Consider the following 20,731-nt stretch of genomic DNA (forward strand, 5'->3'; position numbering starts at 1 on the left):
TGTGGAGGAGAGCGCTGGGCCTTGAATACTACCGAGGGGCTCACGGTGTGACGTGGGGCGAGTCCTTTGTCCCCTGTGGGCCTCACATTCTCCTGTGTAAGCTGAGTGGGTGGGACCCCCTCTGCATTGCCCCTTCCAGGTTCCCCAGTGACCTCCCCAATACTCCTCTGCCTCCTGGGATAGCTGGGCTGGGCATTTAGGACCCTTGATGGGCCTGACAGCCCAGGCCCAGAGTATGGGGGCACCAAGCCCTGCTTTGGAGGTGCTGGGGCTGGAGGTCTCCCCTCCAGTGCCCCCCCCCCCCCCATCAAGGGCAGATGCGCCAGGAAGGCCAGACTTGAGTCTCTGACCTCAGAAACTGAGGGACCAGGTGTTATCTGGGACAGAAGGGACCAAATCCCCTCCTTGGGCTCTGACTGTGGGGACCACCAACATGGCCTTTCATGTCCTCCCACAGCCGTACGTGTGCAGACCTCACAGACCTGAGCCCACAGCCCACTGACCTAGGACTACATCCCCAGCCCCCAACTCCCAGCTCTTACACCCTACCAGCGCCCCCAGAGCAGCAAGAGGCTGAGTTCGCAGCCCTGAGCCTTCTCCTCCCACCGGGGGCTTGGTGTTGCCAGGAAGGGACACAGGGAAACTGTGTGTACGGGAGTCCAAGGCCTCCCTGAGGAGGGGGCTTCCTGCCTGCCTCAGGCCACTTCGTGGTGGGTGCTCCAGGGAGCTGGGAAGAGGCCTCAGGGCCCCTCTCTGCCCCCTGCCTGAGAGCAGGGTTAGGGTTGGGGTGGGACAGGTGGGAGGGCAGTGTCCATGGGCCCCTCTCTGTCCATGCCCGTGCCGTCTCTTCCTTAGGATCCAGGGGGTCCTCCCGGCTCTGAGGGGTGGGGGGTGGTGCATACTGCCTTTCTGGAAGTCGGTCTGTAACGTGCTTCCAGAGCCTTAGTCAGGCACAACCTTTGATCCCTTCCAAACGTCAGCGGTGGGACCCATGCACAGGTATGGAGGCCAGGGCGGTGGCTGTGTCCTGTGGTGGGACTGAGAGGGGCTGTGTGAGTGTCATTAGAGCCCCATGTTCACCAGTGTGATGCACGAGTGTGATGCACACCCAGGATACCCACACCTGTGTGGGTGTGTTGTTCAGTGACAAAAGGAAAAACTCTCTGCCTACCTATCATCTATCTATCTATCTGTCTATTTATCCATCTAATCATCTATCTGCCTATCTACCATTTATCCATCTACCTACCTACCTATCATCTATCTATCTCTCATCTATCATTTGTCTGTTGTCTATGTCAAAGGCAAGGACAAGTCTGGAAGGACCCACACCAGACACAATCAGCACAGATCTCAGGCTGTGCTGGAAACTTTTATTCTGTATACTTTTTTTCTGTTTTATTTTTAAAGAATCTTTGTATTTCTTTGTATAATCAGGAAAAAATTAAGCTTTTCTGTTTTTCAAGATAAAACACATGGAAACGATGCGTTGCACAGTGACAGGGCCCTGGAGAAACCCTCAAACCTTCAGTCGGGGCTCCAGACGATGTCGGTGGGCCCTGCTCTGGGGCAGACATGCCAACTGTCTGCCAGCCCCGCACACAGCGAGGTGCCTTCCTCCTCGTGAGCATGGACAGGTGTCAGAGACGCATGTCGAGAGAAAGAAAACACATGGGCTAACTTAACCTATACGAAGTGTGAAAGTGGGCAGAGCTGAAAGATAATTGGGTTAAGGGCGCAGACAGAGGAGGTAAAACTGTGAGGAAAAGTAAAGAGACAATGACCTCAGGGGCTGCTGAGGTCCCGGCCACGTTCTCAGCCTGGGCAGCTAATCGAGGGGGAGTTCGCATCACACAGCGTTCCCCATGTTAAAACGAACGAGTCAGTCACCTGGTACATTCACAGTGTCGTGCAGACATCACCACTATTATTATTACTTTTAAAACCTTACAGATGAATTTTATTTATTTATTTTGTGGTTGTTACTGTTTACAGTTAAAATAGGATTAAAATAGAAGGAGATCCATCAAAATATTAGAGATGGCTCTTCTGGGTGGAGTATGAGGGGCGCATTATTTTTCTCCTGTGTGTTTTTCTGTACTTTTCACGTTGTTTACAGTGAGCTGTTATTGTTTTTAAACTAAAGACCAAGACCACGCAACTCTATCTTAAGAGGAACTCGGAAAACAAACAAGGTGATTCTCGCTTACACTGGGCCGACACCTGTGTCCTCGTAGCTTATCTTCACCCTGTTGTCTCCACCTGGGCCTGGAGTTCGGGGGCCCTGGAGCACCTGCACCTCTCTGCCAGCGGGCCCCCAAAGCAGGAGCGAAATCTCCCCCAGGCTCAGCAATTCCCTTCCTGGACGATCTGCTCCAGGCCCTTCGGCTGACTCCATGTCACACTTGTGTTTGATGGCTCTGTTTTCCTTTGTTTTGGAGTCTCGTTTGGGTGATTCTTGGAGCGTAAGCTCATGCGCTAGAGAACTGCAGATCCCCTGGGGAGTGAGTCGAGATGTTTGGCCAATAGTCACTACCTCTTTCTCACTCAACTTTCATTTATCGTAAAGCTCTCTTGTAACAACCTTGAGAGACAAATTGAAAAACAAAGTTGAAATTCCCCCACAGTCCTAATTCTTGATCCAAATGGTGGCCCCTGCTGTTTCTCCTCCCTTCAACTCTTGCAGCCTCTGCTTTCTGCTAGGAGCACGCTGCTCCCAGGTGGTGGTAATCCTATCTCAGGCCGGGTGTTCCAAGGCAGGCTCCTGCTCCTGGGCAGGGGGTCTCCCAGTGCACTGAAGGCCTGTGTGCTTTGCTGTCCCCTCACCCTCGAAGTGCTCTTGGATGGCCCTTGGATCCCAGTTTTTTAAATGAGGGTCTTGGATTAGATCAGGGTGGTTAACCCTGCGTGGGTCACAGCCTCTTTCTGTAGAAAGCCCTGGACCCCTCCCCACAGTATGCATTTATACAGACACATTTCAGGGTTTTGTGAACCCTTGAGTTAGATGTCCTAGAACAACTTCAGACCTCCAGGGCTCCCTTCTCCAGGGGAAGATGGGTGGTGGTTTGGGCCTCTTCTTTGTGACACCAGATGGCAGAGCTTGGATCTGTCTTTGCACCCCTGCTGGGTGCTGTACTGAGTGCTTTCCAGAATTATCCCCCTGAAATCCTCTCACAGCCCGAGGGATAGCTGCCACTGTCATCACCACACATCACAAAGGAGGACACACAAAGTACATTCACCTGCCCAAGATTGCACACTTGGACCATGGTGGAGCTAGGACTAGAACCCAGGTTTGTCTGGGCTCCAAGCTCAGGCTGTTACTACAAGCTGTGATCCAACCGTGGGGGGAGTCAGCTCGTTGACCTGCAAGGTCCCTCCAACAGTAAGAGCACACTTATGAAGCTCTTTGGGGTTTCTACAGCATCTTCATGCATGTGTGTCCTTTCGATGTCCTTCCCAGTAGTCTGTGAGGTGGGCAGGGTAGGGATTGACATCCTCTTTGCCTATGAGGGGTCCAAGCTTAGAGACATTAAGGAAATGGCCCAAAGTCACACCAAGTCAGCATCAGAGCTGGGATTGGAACCTAAGTATTGGGTTTAGTCCCTCTTCACAGAGCTGCCAGGCACCAAGGTTATGTGCTTCTAATGCTTGGGATCTACTCACCCACTCAACTATCCATTTATGCTTTTACCCATCCAAGTACTAACCTATGCATGAACCCACCAGTCTACCCACTTATCTACTCATCCATTCACCCATCCACACATCCACCCATTGACCCATCCACTTACACATCCATCAGTCATCCAACTATCTCCCCATCCATTCATCCACCCATCCAGCTATCCATCCATCCATTCAACCACCCGACTACCCACCCACCTGTGCACCCACCAATCAACCCAACTCATCCATCTACCCACCCATCCATATCTTCCTTCCTCCCCTCGTTCAAACTGTTTATTCAGAGCTTGAAATTACCAGGCACTGGGCTTAGGATGAGATGAAGAGTCTACAGACTTGGGAGAGGGCTCCACCTCTTGAGGCAACAGCTTTTCCTTTGTCAGCGAGAGTCCTGGAGGAGGGAGCTGAGGCAGGAGGCAGGCAGGCTGGAAAGGTATATATTGAGTTCCTACCATTTTGGGCTCTAGGTCATAACACTAAATCCACTGAATTGGGTTACAAACTTGTATTTTTCAGGGGAGAAAGTGAGGAGTGGACAACCGAGGTAAGATGTCTGTCCTCATGTCACTTAGAGAACAGATAGCTGGCAATGACCTTAAGGAGAGAGTTTAAATAGAGATTTTAGGAATATAAGAAAAGAAATGACATATGTACAAGCTACTATAGCTACTGTACATATAATTAGAATTAACAAACTATACACAATGTAGAGTGAGTTTCCAGTAATCATTTCTAACCTATTTCTACCATTCATTGAACCAGGTATTCGGTGAAGGGATGTATGCACATTCTCTCATGTGTTCCTCATAATGGACATATGAGGTAGCAACTCATATTATCAACAGTGGCTAGATCAGAACTTGGGGAGAGAGATTAACTGCCAAGCTCTATTGTCACCTATGTGGCAGAGAAGTTTGTCAGCCTAGGTCTTCCCATCTGCACACACCGTGCTCTGACCTGCCACATAATTCTTCGTGTCCAGGGAACTGGTGAAAACTCTCAAAGTCTATTCTGGTCTGCTTCAGATAGTGCTTCTTTCCTTCACAACTTCTGCTAATCCTGACTAACCTTGCCCCACACCAATCTGCTTCGTTTGTAGCAAGGTTTTTATTACTGTCTACAGAAACTGCTTAAACTTTTGGTTTGCAATTACTTACTCTTCTGTTTTTAACTGTATTTAAAAGGGATTGCTTTTCTCCGATCTGCCTTACAAAATGTCTGCTGCTTGGTATTTACCCCCCCTCAAAGACCTTCTGTTTCTTTTCAATGGCTCAGCAACTTTCCCTCTGTTTCCTGCCTCTGTGTGCAGCTGAGCTGTGAGAGTTTCATGGATTTGGACAGGACCTAAGACTTAGGGAGTAAGATCCATATTAGAATTGTAATTATCTCCTTCCATATGCATTTCTCCTGCTGGACCACTGCTCAAGACGGGCAGCTCTCTGTCTTTTCATCACCGTGATCCCAGACCCTGCACCTGGCCTGTCATGGATGCAGCAGGCAAGCAATAGATTATTGAATGTTAAGTGAATTGGAATAACTATGCTTACTTAAGTGAAAAAACAACTTCTGTTTTTTGGAATTACACAATAAATGTATAATCATTGTAGAAGAGCCAGAAAAGTCAAATGTGCAAAATGGAAACCCACGTTACCTAAAGCCTCACCCCCATGGGTAGCATCAGTTAATGGATACAGATGTGGACACAGATACGGATATAGATGGAGGGACACATGCTCACATAGGTCACACTTTGTCTGGGGACCTCTTTGGGATAACATTATGTTCAAGCCTTTTCAGATGCTGTTTGATCTAGTACATTGTTTTTAGAGGATCATTGATTTTAAATCAGTTTGTTGTTTTGTTTTCTGATTATAAAAGTAATACATGTCCTTTGAGAAATCAGAAAAGATAGAGAAGTATAAATAAGAAGACAAAGAAAATATCTGGTCTCACTGCCAGAGAGGACCCTGTCAGCGTGTTGGTGTGGATCCTTCCAGACATTTCTCTGCATACAGTTGTGTCCTTTTCACAAAGATGAGCTCAGACAAGACTTTCTCTTGTCTCCTGCCTGAGTCCCACTGTCCCCCACTGTGGAATGTGTCCTTGGCATGTCTCCAAGGCCGTTTGGAGTTAGAAACGCGCAGCAGGGCCCACCTTGGCGCCTCTGTGTGCGCTGGCCTGGTGATGTCTTCATGATGAATTCCCATGAACAGGACGGCGGGGTCAAAGGGGAGTGCTTTCCCAGGATGTGGAAACAAGGGACGAATTCCCTCCTGAAAGGCTGACCTGCGTCTCTGAGGCCCCTCAGAATCATGGGGCCCTGGGAAGTCAGGATGTCTGTGCTCATCCGCTGGCCCACTGTAGGCTCACTCTGCTGCCGGAAGGGCTTGGGGCTGGGCCTCCACAGGCCAGGCCCCTCCTTCCTGTGCTGACTAGCTCTGTGACCCTGGTCATCCCCTCCCTGGGGCTCTGCTGACAATGAGGGCCACACTGGCCTGTTCTGAGATCCCTTGAGGTCAGGCATTCCAGGGTTCCAGGACTGGGGATGGACCTGGGGAGGATGTGGGGAGGCAGCCAGGGGGCAGCATTAGGCCCACTGGGCTGGGAGGGAGTCGGGTGGGGAGAGGGCTCTGCTACGCCCAGCTGTGAGCTGCACAAACATCCGGTTACAGCCCTGAAACTGCCCAGTCCCTCCCCGGGCCACACCTGGCCCTGTTTGTCTCCTGCCCGTCCCACGCCCTGCTGACTGCAGGCTCGGTTTCTCTTCCCCTTATTTCTCCCTTTTTGTCACCCTGAGTTCTGGTTTCAGCCAACTCGGGGTTAACTTTAGCTTGGGGATTCCCAGGGGCAACCAGCTGCAGGCAGGGGCACTATGCCATCCCCCTCCTTGCCCTGGACTGGCCCCCAGCTTGGGCTTCACTGACCCTGCAGGCCCAGGGCCTCTATGTGCACCCCTTCATCCAGAAATCCTACAGTTTTCCTATAGTTTCTGGCCCTGAGGGCCCCTCACCTAGCTCGCCTTGAGCAGAGGGGAAGGCTGGGGCCCAGAGAGGGGAAGCAACTTGCCCAGGGTTACACAGCGTGTCAGAGACAGGCCTGGGTAAGAGCCCAGGAGAAGACAGCAATGACGGGTTGGCAAGGGTCACCGTGGGCCAGGCAGGTCACAGACATCATCTACTTTAATCCCCAAACCCACCCATGTGGGGAAGACAGTCATTATCACACCCTTGTGCAGATGAGGAAACAGGCCCACAGAGGGGAGGCAAATCACTCAAGGTCAAGGGCTGAGAAGGGCTGATGGTGGGGTGGGGGACCCTTCCCTGTCTGGCCCTGGGGTCTGAGCTCCCACCACAGAGTCTCCCCCAGGCCCCTGGCCAGCCAGCCCTCCTTCCTCCCAGCTGTGGGGTGAAGGGGTAACCTCCTTTCTGAACCCCTGAAATGGGGTCGTGACTGGGCAACGACGGAGGGAGCTCGCCCCACGTGAGCAGTGTGGGAGCTTGGCTGAGGGCAGCGCTCCCCATGCAGGCACAGCCCTGTGTGAGCGCCACTGGGCCTCTTTCTCTCTCGGCCTGTTTCCCCATCCATCATATGGGAAGCCTCTGGCTGGGAGTTGGGACACCCAGGAGTGCTCTCTCTTGCTCTTTGGGGTGTTAATCATTTTGAGCCTCAGTTTTCCTACCTGGGGAAACAGACAATGATCCTGGCTGTCAGCCTCACAGAATCTGTGAGTGGTTCAGCTGGATAACGTGTCCCGTGTTCATAAATGATGCAGGGACAATAGACCACTCTGTAATGTGTCAGGGCACAACTGCCTTTTGAAACCACAGATATAGTCAGGGCTGAGGCCTTCAGGCCCAGCTTCGCCTCCCCTGAGCCCCATCCCTGGCCCTCTTCTGGACTTTGGGGCTCCGGACACTCCAGCCCACTTGCCAGGCCAGCCTGTGTTCATGCCCTTGTCCCACCTTGCCCCTGCCTGCAGCATAGACCATGGTCCCATCATCCACCCTGGAGAACTCCTGTGCACCCCCCAGACCCCACCCTCGGCCTACCTCCCAGCATCCTCTGCACGTCCCCTCTCTGCCTGGTGGTCACTGTCTATGTCCGATTCTCCTTCCTCCCCAGGGCAGGGCTCGCTCACACGGCACAGAATACAAGGGCTTTCTGGGTGGTGAGCAGGATGGTGGGCCAGGCGGCATGGAAAACAGGAGTCTGGGGTCTTTGAGGCGGAGGGGTCAGGGTCTTTCAGTGGGGGCCATGGTGCACCAGCTGAGGGGTGCTGCAGTCCCCTTCTGTGCCTTTGCTCATGCTGACTCCCTAGCCCAGGATGCCCTTTCTTCCTCTGCCTCTCTAGCCCTGGGGGTCCAGCTTCCAGACCCTGTTTTGAGGTGGCTGAAGTTGTTGCTGCCACCAGACCACCTTTGCTGACTGCGCAGGGCCCCCCGTGTCATGTCCCCCACCCTTTGTCTTCTCCATTAATGTTTTGGGGGAGCGGGTCTTGTCTGTGCCATGAGCTCTGGGCTGTGCAGGGATAAGTCTCCAGACCCAGCTTCACCCTCAGAGCCTGGCATGGGCCAGGCATGTGTGTGCCTGTTGCAGGGAAGTGAGGGGCGATGGGAGTGAACAGCAGTTGGTGGGCCATTGATCACGGCTGGGGTGAAGGCCACACTCCCCCAGGCTCACAAGCGGGGGCACTTGCCCCAGGCGTGCCCACCAGACACTGCACATCTCATGTCAGGTGACGTGGTGATATGGCCCCGGCCAGCAGGCCTGGCTCCTGTCTTTCCTGGGCTGGGGGAGCTATCAGCAGTGTCCCCCGAGAAAGAGCTGGTGATGTCCAGTGGAAGGGGTTTACCACCTTTGAGGGTGAACCTAGGAAACTGTGGCTGGTTACTTGGTCCCCAGTCTCCACTCCAATCAGAACCTCAGGGCCCTGGCGTGTCCTGGGAACCTCTCTGATTGGAGAAGATCAGGGAGGAGAGGAGAGAAGGGGAGCGTCAGCCTGGAGGGTGGATCCAGGAGGACTATAGTGGGGGACTTGGGGATTCCGGTCACCCATGGGGTGGAGGGCATCAGGCCTCACCATGCTGGCCTGTTTGTCACACTTCTAGCCCTCTCTTTGCCCTCAGCTTCTAGACCTGACGTCAGGCATTCTGGGCAGGAAGGGGGCACACAGTGCCTGCAGCCCCTTCCTCCCATGTGAAGGAAGCACATTCCAGGTCTCACTTTGGACTTGACTGGGCTGGTCCTGCCTTGCCTGGGACATGAACAACTGAGAGCCCCACACAAACCAGGTGCCCAGGAGGCCTTAGGGAGGCTCCGTGGATGGATGGATGGATGGATGGATGGATGGGTGGAGGGATGAAAGTATGGATGGATGATGGATGGTTGATGGGTGGATGGACAGACGGGCAGACAGATTTATGGACAGATGGATGAGTAGATGACCAGTCCGGGTTTCTGTCTGCTGGGGAAGGAGACTGTGAGGCCTTGTGGGGGACAGACGTGCTTCAGGGCTACACATTATTGCAGACCTTGGGCTCCCATAACAGCCATCATGAGGGGCTACATTTCTCTCCCCCTCCCCATACTTGGCCTAAGGCCCCTGAAGAGTCCTAGGTCTGAGGGCAGCAGGTGAGATATGATCCATCCAGGGCTCCTCTGAGCAACAAGTGTCTGAGTGTGTGCCATGGTCACCTGAGGCTCCATGCCTGGCATTTAGAACGGTTCTTGGGAGGCCCTGAGGAGGGGGTACCACCTGCACAAACAGAAGATGCTGCTCCTGTGATCTCAAGACCCTGCCCAGATCAGCCTAGTTACAGGGGTTTGGGCGGCCTTGGTGCTGGGACGCAGGCCCCTTCTCCAGCTGGACTGCTGGAAACTTCTGGAGCTGGACACTCCTCCCTCCCCAGGGAGAAGAAGGCACCTGCTGCCAGGCTGGGGCCAGTGTTGGGGTTTCCCAGCTATTTCGGGCTTTAGGGACTCTTGGTTTCGCCAGGCCAGCTGCACTGCGTGAGGGTGTGAGGCCAATGGAGAGCCCAGGGCTGCTGGCCTGAGGCCGGCTGGGGCCGGAACAGCCCAACGATAACGATAACGGCAACAACAGGCAGCTGCAGAGAGGAGCAAAACGCCCATTTTCCATCTGACTGTCCCTCCCCTACCCCCAGGGAGTGAGGTTCCATGATTATCAATGAGCTGCACAGAGGGGAAACTGAGGCTGTAGGTCACCAACTCCAGCTGCAGGGACCTGGCCCCGAGTCAGGGCTTCTCCTGGCCCCTGGCTGCCTCCAGCTGCTCAGATATGTGCCCTCAGGGGATTCAGACTGGAAGCTCCCGGGCCCCATCATCCCAGTGTATTTTCCCCACTGCACAGATCCCGTGTCCTGCCTAACACCATTCACTGTCTGTTAGGCTTATTCTTGTGTCCCCTAGATGTGAGTACTCCGAGCAGGGCTGGGCCTGATTGCCCACTACTGTGGTCTCTCACACAGTAGGTGCTCAGGAAAGAGATACCAAATGGGCAAATCGGCTCTGGGCAGTGTCTGCAATGGGGCCTCATCCGCACTGGGCCTTGGTCCACGCTGGAACTGAGTTGGAGCCCCTGTCTGACCAGGGCACCTGAGAATGGGGCTCCCTTGGCTGGTCTGGGGTCCCACCTGCTCTAGCCTGCTCTGCCCTGCAGCTCCAGGCCAGCACCCTTCCCTCAGAGAGCCACTCTCTGCCACCCAGCCCATGGCAGCCCTCTGTCCTCTGCTGGGAGCCAGGCTGGGGTCTGGTTGCAGCTTCCTCCCTCCTCCTGGGACAGTCAGGAGACCCCGCCATTTCCCCACGTAGGCTGGCCACTGGGCAGGCAGGGGTTGCCCATCTTAGTGAGGACCTGTGGGTTGTCCAGGCTCCGGTGCCTGGTATAGCCCTGGGCACAGTGGACGCTCAGTGGACACTCAGTGGACATCAGTCCTGACATGAGATGTCCCCAAGCCAGAAGCTAAGGAGCAAGAAGGACCTGGGGTGTTGATGTAGGCACAAAAAGAGGGCGTCACCATGAGGGAGGGCCTGTGTGGAAACAGATGCATGGTGGGTGATGTGATGGGTTGTTCTGTCAGCTACTCTGTCCCCAGAGTGGACATGGGGTGTCTGATGATCCTAGCTCTGTGACCCTGGCCACAGAAGACACCCAGCCCGTCTCCTGGCCCATGTCCTTGTAACTCTGAGATATTCTCCCTGACTCCTGCCAGTTTCCCTGGGGACAAGGGCTGCCCACAGGACCCATCCCTTGAGGATCCCTGCACACGCTATGTTGTCACTGAGTGAGCAATGGTGTCAGGGTCACACTTGGGCCTCTCACAGGCTGGGCTGCTGTGAGCTCACACCAGAGGTCTGGTGGGGCCCATGGGAACGAGGAACCCCATGGTGACTGCCTGGGTGTGGTCCCTGGTGAGGCTGCTGGCACCCATCATGGTACCTCTGTCAAAGCCCAACCCACAGAGCACTCGATGGCACTGTGCAGTGTGCAGTACGGCTGACCGCAGGGCTGGTGGCTGGCCTTGGGCCTCCTCCATTATAAGGAGCATAATTCAGTCATTCCGCAAACAGTTACTCCGAGCTTGGATGACCAAAATTTATCATCCAAACGGGGACATTTCTGGGAGTGGAAGGGGACTATTAATAATTATGCCAAGACACAGGCATGAACTGGGAATGTCCAGTGAAATCCAGGATGCAGGTCGCCCCCCAGAGCCTGCCCTGGGCCCAGCCTTCTAGGGGAGGCCAGCATTTGTGGGATCCTGCCAAAGAGGGTTAGGTTCCCTGTGGTCCCAGGTGACCAACTGCCTTTTCAGAAAAACTGATTCAAAGACTGGCCCTGCCCTGACCCCACTACCCTCCATCACATCACTGTGTTTATGTCCCCGAGGCCCACCCGCAATTCCTCAGGGTGACCATGTAGGAGCAGGGGCTTCCCCAGGTCACCCCAGAGGGAGCGAGTCCTCACGATCTCCTGCACGAAGTGCCTCTTAGGCACTTTGCACAGCAGTGCTTTGGGGAGAGACTGGCCGGCTGGCCAGCCCCGTGGATACTGGATTGGGAATGCGCCTGTGTGTGCAGCCAGGGACACCAGAAGACTTGGCCCTGCTCCTCCCACATGTCCCACTCAGGAGCCACAGGGAGGAGGTTGATGAGCCATCCAGCCATGGATGGGTTGTGGGACACAGAACCTGGCAGGGGGCCACAGAGACCCTGGGAAGGGGCTGATGTGTCGGGAGGGAGGGAGCTAAGGAGAGCCCACTCTGAGTTGTGGATGGCATTGTGCTGCATCATGTGTCACTAAACCAGTGGGCATTACAGGGGACAGTTGACTGTTTCGTGGACACCCCTGAAGCTGTATTTTCAACATGGCTGGAAACCTGGGTTTGGACCTTTGTTTTGGGAAGTGGGTGTCACCTTGTTTGTGGGTGACAGGGTCTGGTTCGTCTGTTTCCTGGTGAGTGTCTGTGTCCCCATGAGACACAGGCTGGGGGTAGACCCTCCTTCTCACTTTTGCTGGGCTCAGTGAATACTCTGGGGTGAAGGGGTTCCCTTGCCCAGGTCTGGCTGGGCCGCACTCTCTAGGTACCTTTGGAGGCCTCATTTGTCCAGGCCGATGGAAGAGTCACCTAGCTCAGTTCAGTAGGAGCTCCTGGGACTTTTCCAGGGCCCCAGCAGTCACCTCCCCTCCTCCCCCTCCCCTCCCCTCCCCCAGGGCTCTAGCAGCCATCTCCTCTCCCCTCCCCCAGGGTTATGAGAAATCACCTCTACACCCCCAGGGCTCTGAGAAGTCACCTTGTCTCCCCTGCCCCAGGGCCCCAGCAGTCACCTCCCCTCCCCTTCCCCAGGGCTCCAGCAGCTACCTCCTGTCCCCTCCCCCAGTGTTCTGAGAAATCACCTCTCCACCCCCATGGCTCTGAGAAATTAACTTTTCTCCCCTCCCCCAGGGCCCCTCTGGCCTCATCTGCCCCCAAAGCTATTTTGGGCTCTGGCTTTTCAGCTGTAGAGAAAGCCACAATCCTCTCCCTGCACCACCCCCTTCCCCCCTTTTGATTCAGTCACCTCCTTCAGCACTGGCCTGGCCTCCAGCGGGGAGAAGGCCCTGGAAGGAGGGGGCTGCCCAGGGTCACACAAAAAGGCAGGGTGGGGCTGGGTACAAGGCCCCCCAAGACCTCCCACTCTTGTCTATTCATTCTGTGAGGGGTTCACCCAGCTTGGACCTGCCCAATGCCCTGGGGCTCTCACTTCCCTAGACTGCCTGGGCTCTGAGCTGGGCACCGCAGGCCCTGTGGTCCCTCATGGTCAGTGTCCCCTTTGTGAAATGGGCAATGACAGCCCTAAGGGACTTTGAGGCTCCATGAGGGACTGTGAAGTAGGAGAGGTGCCCAGTGATGGCAGCTGGGGGCATCCATGGACTTTTGTTGATTTGATCTTATCCTAAGTGTTCAGGGAGATGCTTGTGCTGCATCAGAGGCTCCCTGGGCTGGGAGCTGATCTTGGGGGATGGGGAGGGAGTAGGGGTCAGGGGTGGTCTCTGTGGCTATTCCTCCAGCATGTGAGCTCTTCCAGGGCAGGTGGTCCTTGTCTCCTTGCACCCAGCACTGGCCCACAGCCATGCTCTCTAAGGGTTTGTTGCATGAATGAGTGAGTGAATGAATGAATGACAAGTCATACAGGGCTGAGGAGACCTGGAAAGAACCTGGGGAGTAGGTTAGCCAGCAACTCACCATGTGACCCCAGGCAGCCCCACTCACCTCCATCCCACCATCAGAGCCTCTGTTCTCTCTTTGTGAAATGGTCACACAACACCTGCCCCTGCTGTGCTTTGTGGACTCAGAGGGTCCTCCCATGACTCCCCTTCTGCCTGCCTCCTACCCCCCCAGACCCGGAGTCAGTAGATGTTAAGGAACCCAGGGCCCCATGCCACAGAGCCTTGAGGATGACTCTGATTTCCAAATGCAGAGAGTGTCTGTGTTCAGCACCTTCTCTTGGCCCAGCACAGGCACAGCCTTCTCAGGAGGGAGGGTGAGCAAGTCAGGGGACCTGGATGCCCACCATCTGTGCGGCCCTGAGCACCTATGGGACGTGGGCAGGTGGCCTCAGATCCGGGAACCTAGTTCTCCTCATTGGTAAGGTTTGGGGGGTATTACCCCAGGGTGGTCTGGGGATCACAAGAGGTAAAGCACCTCAGACACCTGCACAGCGCTTCCCTCAAGTAGCACTTGGCCAGCAGACACTATCCTCATGGCAGGTTAGATAACAGTGTAGCAGAGCTGGGGGCTATCCCACCACTGAGCCGAGCTGGGGACAATCCACAGTGGGCAGAGCTGGGCACAATCCCACATTTGGGCAGAGCTGGGGATGATCCCACAGTTGGGCAGAGCTGGGGATGATCCTACAGTTGAGTAGACCTGGGGAGGATCCCACAACTGAGCAGCATTGGGGACAATCCCATAGTTGAGTAGAGCTGGGAACATTCTCATAGATGAGCAGCAGTCATTGAGGTGCTCAGTGATGTCTACCCAGCACTCAGCTGAGCCTCTAAGGGGCTGAGGGAAGTACAGGGCTTCCTTGGGGCACCCACCATCCAGTCGTGGCTGGGGGTGGTGGGCTTTGTTGTATGCCTGTTTGTGATGGCCAAGGTGAGCCTGAGAGATGGGGAGAGTAAAGAAACAGGGAGCCCTTTTCAGATCCATCCAGTTTCTGGTTTACATAGAGAAAGAAAGAGCAGCGGAAGGTACCAGCTCCCAGTGGTGCTGACGGGCAAGGCCAGAACAATGGGATGGGGGAGGAGAGAAGGCAGAAAAGAGGACCCAGGAGAGGCGTTTTGGGAGGCTGAGAGTTTCAAGATGGAAAGAATGGTGTGAGGTGCTCAAGTCCACCCAGAGGTTAACAACAGGAATGATGGTGAGGGAACTGTTGGATTGGGCCACTTGAAGGCCATTGGTGCCTTGGCAAGTGATGGGAGAGATTGGGTGATGGCAGGAAGTGAGGGGGACATGGAGCCCCCAGAGACATACTGTAAGGGACAGGAGAGAGGTAGGTGCCACTGGAGAGAACGCGGCATCCAAGATGGGTTCTGGGGTGGGAGAAGGAGTAGGCTTATGGCCAGAGGGATGAGAGGGGGTGATGGGAAAATGGATTGGCCATCTTTGAGGGTCAGGGCATGGGTGAGGGGTTGCTGGGAAGGGCAGCCTGGGTGAGCCAGGCAGATGGTCTACCCTGAGTGGCTGAGTGTCTTGGAAACCATGAGGGTGCCCGCTAACTGAGGGAGGTCAGAGGTCAGAGGCCCTGCCGGAGACCCCTGTGTCCCAGGTTTAGGGGTCTTCACCACACAGTCCTTTAGAAGAGTGGTTCACAGACGCAGTTGCCCCATTGTTTTCATATCAGGAAACAATAATCCTTGAGAATTTGTCAGGTCACAGATGGGCCATCCTCAAGTCCAGGCATTTCCTTACTTCTGGTTTATTTCTTCCACATAGTATCCTATCTGTGGTCCTCTGATGGCCATCTGACCCTTCACATTGAGATGTAGAGGCCTGAATGCTGGTGCTGGGGCCCAGAGATGGCTTCTGGGCCCTCTGATGGAGATGCAGTGGGGGTCCCAAGGCAGCCCTGACCGCTGGCCTGGGTGCCTGGGCAAGATCCTCCATTACTGCTGCAGAGGGACCAGGCTGGCCAGAAGTACGCAGTCGGCACTTGGGGAACCGCTGCTGGTTGGTGGCAGTGGTCTGGGACCTGGATGGGGCTGGGATCACTCATGGGCCAGTCATTGCTGCAGCCCCAGCTTCAGCCTTGGCTCTCAGGGGTCCACGGGGAAGGGGACTAGAGCAGTGTGCAGTGACAGTGACCACAGGGAACTGGGATGTCATTGGGGTTTCATCGAGGGACAGGGGCAGGGGAGGCTCTTGGAGGTGGATCCAAGAGGCAAAGGGCCCCCGTGCACTGACAGCTGGCCTGTGTGTGCCTCCCTCACAAGCATCTGTCCTTCCTGAGGCCTGAGGGTCCCAGAATTCAGGGCCTCTCTGCTGAATGCCCCTCTGTGCGTTCCCCTGGAGCTTTGGCGACCTCTCACGGGGGAGCAGATGTGACCCCAGAGGAAAGGAGAGCCTCAGCAGGTTCTTGGTGGGAAAGGGCAGAAGTGGAAGTGGACTAAGGGGGTGGTCAGCAAGAGGAGCAGGGGAATGCAGCCTGGTGCTCTGGGAGGTTGGGATGTGAGCTGGGCTGGCCTGCTCCCTGGCAGCTTCACATGGGTCAATGTCTCCCTTCAGCAGCCACCCGAGCACCTGCTGCGTTTGGCACTGGGCCTCCTTTCCTGGGACCCCACGAAGCCACGGCTCCATGTCTTTTTCCCCCAGAGAGCATACCCGACAGAAGGTGTTGCTGAGAATTCTGGATCCCAAGGGGTAGCAGCTGGGACCAGGGAGTGCGGGAATTGGGACGGGGGAAACCACCTGCCAGGGACTGACCCTCCTGGTGTTGGGGCAACCAAGGGTAAGCCCTGCAGTGACTCTCCCCTCCCAGAAGCATATTGAGGTGGGATCTTCAGGAAGAGGAGACCCTCTCTCAGCCTGTCCCCCGAATGCCCTGACTCTGATTTTTGACCCAGAGAAAGGGGAAGGAGCCTGAGGAGCCCAGCTATTCAGAGCCGAGTCCCCTGTCCTCCTCCGTCTCTCCTCGACCCCAACAGCTCTGTCCCCTCAGGCCATGGGTCCCAGGACAGGGTGGCCTGGGTCCAGGGGGGCTCGGAGCCCTCCATTAGTCCAAGCGAGACTAATTAGGAGGGCCTAGTGGGAACCCAGGGTCAGGAGCTGAGATCTGGAGTTGAGTGGCCCGGGTTCCAGTTCCTGCTGTGACCTCGAGCAGGTCACTCAGGGTCTCTGGGCCTTGGGGTCCCCATCTATACTATTAAGATCTGAGTAAGATCTTCCTCCAAGGGCGCTTTGATGACCGAGAATGAAGGCCTGGAGAGCAGTTAGCTGAGGGGTCAGCGGGTAGAAAGGCCCCAAGCTGAAGCTAAAATCCAAGTCCCCTCCCTGTGACCCCAGGAGGAGAAGGGGCCCCAGGAGACTGGGGACAAAGGAGGGCTGGGCCTGGGCTGGGGAGGCCCCCAGGAGTGGCCTGGACTGGGGACTTGGCAGGACGCAGAGGGAGAGGAACGTGGGAGAAGGTGTCTCTAGTCCCAGGATCTGGGCAATGGGGCTGTGGTCTGCAAATAAGCCCCCCGAGGGTGTCCACATCCTAACCCCCAGAACTTGTGGACAGGGTCCCTTATGTGGCCACAAGGATTGTGCGTATGTGAGGGAGTTAAGGACCCCGAGATGGGGAGATTACCCTGGATCATCTGGGTGGGCTGCATGTGGGGTCTTTCTAAGGCAAAGATGAGATGGGAGGGTCAGAGTGACAGAAGGAGATGTGGCGATGGAAGCAGAGGTGGAGAGAAAGGGACAGACTGAAGATGCTGCCTTGGGACCGTGAAGTTGCAGGGAGGGGCCACAAGCCAAGGAAACTGGCACCTCTAGAAGCTGGAAAATGCCAGGGAGCAGGTTCTCCCTGGAGCTGCCAGGGGGGTAGCCTGCCAACTCCTTGATTTCAGCAGTGGGCTCATTTTGGACTTCTGACCTCAGACCTGTGAGCGAGTGAATGCGTGTTGTTTTAACCACCAAGTGTGTGGTGATTTGTCACAGCAGCCACAGGAAACTAACGCAGGAGACAAGGGAGAGACTCACTGAAAACACTCAGCGTGGCTCTTGCATGGCCCATTACCCCTGGGGACATGAGCCTGACCTGCTGCCATGGTCCCCAAACCCCCAAAGTGCGGTGGAGAAGCCGGGACCCAGGGACTCAACATGAAGGGCTGGGTGGGGCCAGGGCCAGGTTCTGTCATCGCACCCCTCCTCCTCAGAGGGCTACTGGCACCCCCAGACCCTAGGAGCCTCACGGCATCACAGGAAGCCTAAACGGGACTGACATCCATGATCGAACAGAGATGGTTCCCGATAAATAATGCCCCCCACCCCCGGGAAAGTGACAGGTGACTTTTCGTGCCACATCTGCCCTCTTTTTGGCAGAGCTGTGGCTGGGGTGCGGGAACAGCTCAGGGGTCTGGGACACCCAAAGCGGGTATCAGATAGGGTGAGAGCAGCCTTGGGTTTGTGGTGTGTGCAGGATGGTGGGACTTTGTACCAAGGGTCCACCCTGGATCCACGGGCAGGAGGTTGCCCGGCTGGACCCCCCTGGACAAATCAGAGGATGGTAACTATGTAAACTGCCACCCACCCGGTGATGATGAGCTGGTGGTTCTGGAGGCAGGAACACAGGGGGCTCCCCATGCGGGGGCAGCTCTACCAGCTCCGTGGTCATTGCCATGTCCTGAGGCTGCCAGGTGATCACTGTGCATGTCAGAGCCCAATTCCCGTCAATGCTAAGGCCTCGGATGAAACATGTCCCCACTGTTAACTGTGGTACAAGATGCCTGGCCTCTGCATTGAGACACCAGTTTCCCTCCAGCAAAGGCTTTGCGTAATTTCAGAGACATTATGGGGTACCTATTTCCCTCCTTGCGTGGGTTCCTGGGGAGCTCAGAGCTTATCTTTGTCAAGTGGTGAGCCTCCTGGCAGGGCTTTTGTGTGACAGTTTCCTTCCCGGCTTCCTCCAAGTCCTCTTACATCTCTGAACCTGCCATCGGGTGAGGAATTGAGATGGGTCCCGGATTTAAGAGCCCAGGAAGCTGCTGGAGTGTCCTGGACCCCATGGATGGTCCAGCCCTTGGGAGTAACAGGGAGGGGTGAGGGTAGACAAGAGCTGAGCTGGGAAGGGAGGAGGGCATCCCAAGGAGTGAGGGCCAGGAACAGAGGGGGTCCAGGCCAGAACAGGGACTCCAGGCTGAGGAAAGAGAGGACAGGAGGATGTAGAGGGTCCCAACTGGGGCAGAGAGCGAGACTTATCTAGAGGCTATTGGCCATGGACAGCTCCGACCAGGGAGGTGGCAAGGAGTGGGCACAGCCCTGTGATGGAAGAGGAACAGGAGGAAGGAGAGAGCAGAGGGACTGATGTTCGGTGACTGGACTTCTCATGTCCTGGCTGGTTTCCTGGGAGATGCCCCTGGGGGACTGTGAGCCTCTCCGCTTGGGTTACTTTCCCACTGGGTGCCAAGGATTCCCCCAGCCCACTGCGAGAATCCTGGAGAGACTGCAAATTAAATATGAGACAAGAAAAAAATGAGCAGAGAGCATGATTTCTGACTGATGAAAGGACATTTACTGGGAGTTTATCGGGTGCAGGGAGAAGGGCTGGGGATGACTAGAGTGGGGCCCAGGGAGATCCCTTTCGGGTCCAATGGGGAACATCTCAGGCCCTAACCTGGGGAGTTTGGGTGCTCTCTTTGGCCTCTGTCTCTTCAGGCTCACACGTCCTCATAATTCCTCCTCCCACGCTCTGCTCCCTTGGCGCTGGCTGGCATCAGCCTTGAGGTCTCATCTTTCCTTGGGGAATCTGTCTGTCCTGGGGCATCTGTCTGCCTGAAGATCTCCCTCCAGATCTGTCTCCCCCGTGTCTTCATACAGGATGTCCATCCATATTGGTTTCAGGCTCTCCTCCCTTTCAAGGAGGGGGATTCTTGTCCCACATTACCAGACTGTGAGGACCCATGATTCCGAGGAGGAGCTCAGATGTCATCCTGGAGACCATGAGTGGGCCCCAGGATGGCTGGAGGTGGACATGGTCCACAAAAGAATAGCGAATATAGGGAAAGTGTGTAGGGTGGTTATCCTGGGCTCTGCTACCCTAATCTCCTGTTCTGGAATATTCTCTGGGCATAATGGGCAAGAGTGGAACTACCCCTCCAGGGAAAATGAAGATGACTTCAGCCCCAGAGTCCAGAGAAGGAGCTCCTCTGAAGAGAGAGCTCAGGGTCAAAAGGAGAGAGCAGGAAGGGGTCACGGGGATTGTCTCATGATGTCCGCTCCAGGGGTCAGAGAAGAGTGAAACGCTAAAGTGAAGGGACATTCTAAAAGAATGAGGGTTACAGGCCCAGAGAGTCCTACCTCAACCCAAGTCAGGAAACAAAGGAAGAAAAAAGCCCTCGATTTCAGTGCAGACCCCAAATAGGAAGGAGAGAGGGAGACTCACCTTGGAGCATAAGGTGGGTGCCTCCGCTGAACACAGCACACAGTGACACAGCCTCGAACACAAACCTCCTGTCACCCACCCCTCAGGCCACCCTGCAGCTGCACGGGAGGCCCAGAGTCCAGCCTCCTTGTCATGGGGGCTGGTCGCCTGATGGGAGGGTGGGAGGGGGGCCCCCTCCCTACCTGCAACTGTACCCAATCGGGGGTGAGGTGCCATCCATGCCCAGTTGTGCCGGGTCAGGAGGGAATGTGGGAGAGTCCCATCATATCCCAGGAACCCTCCATTCCTGAGAGGAGCTGTGTGTCCCTGGCTCGGCTTGTTTGGGGAAGGTCATAGGGGCAGGAGTGAGAAAAGCCGTGTACAAAAGGGATGAGGAAGTCTATGTCCTCTGCAGACTTGATTCCATTGGAGGCTTCTGGAAGCCACTGAGTCCTAGAGTCGTGCCCAACATGGCTACGTTTGCAATAGGTGGTGCATGTGTGTGTGTATGTGTGTGTGTGTGTTGTGCGTGTGAATGCCAGTTTATACTAGTCAGTTCCTGTGAGTGTGTGTCTGTCTAGGGTGACTGTCTATGTAATGACTCTGATCCACGATTCAACGTTAGCTTCTAGACCTGTAGTCTATCTGGTCTCAGATCCAACTAGAGTTCCTAAGCAGATGAATCAGTTCACAGATAAGCCCATGGCTTAATCCCAGAATCAGGTTCTCGACACTGAACTGAAGAGGCGCATCAAACACCCATGGACACAGGCCCTGAGTGCTTGTGGGTTATTGTTGAGCTGGCCTCTGAGAAGTTCGAGAGAGCAGAGCTGGCCTGTGGCACACGGTCCTTAATTACAGCTGGGACATGAGTGACACACGAGGAGGGGGAGACCCCAGGAGGGGTGTGGGAGCG

The sequence above is a fragment of the Equus caballus genome, chromosome 8 (assembly GCF_041296265.1).
Source record: "Equus caballus isolate H_3958 breed thoroughbred chromosome 8, TB-T2T, whole genome shotgun sequence".
Taxonomy (NCBI): domain Eukaryota; kingdom Metazoa; phylum Chordata; class Mammalia; order Perissodactyla; family Equidae; genus Equus; species Equus caballus.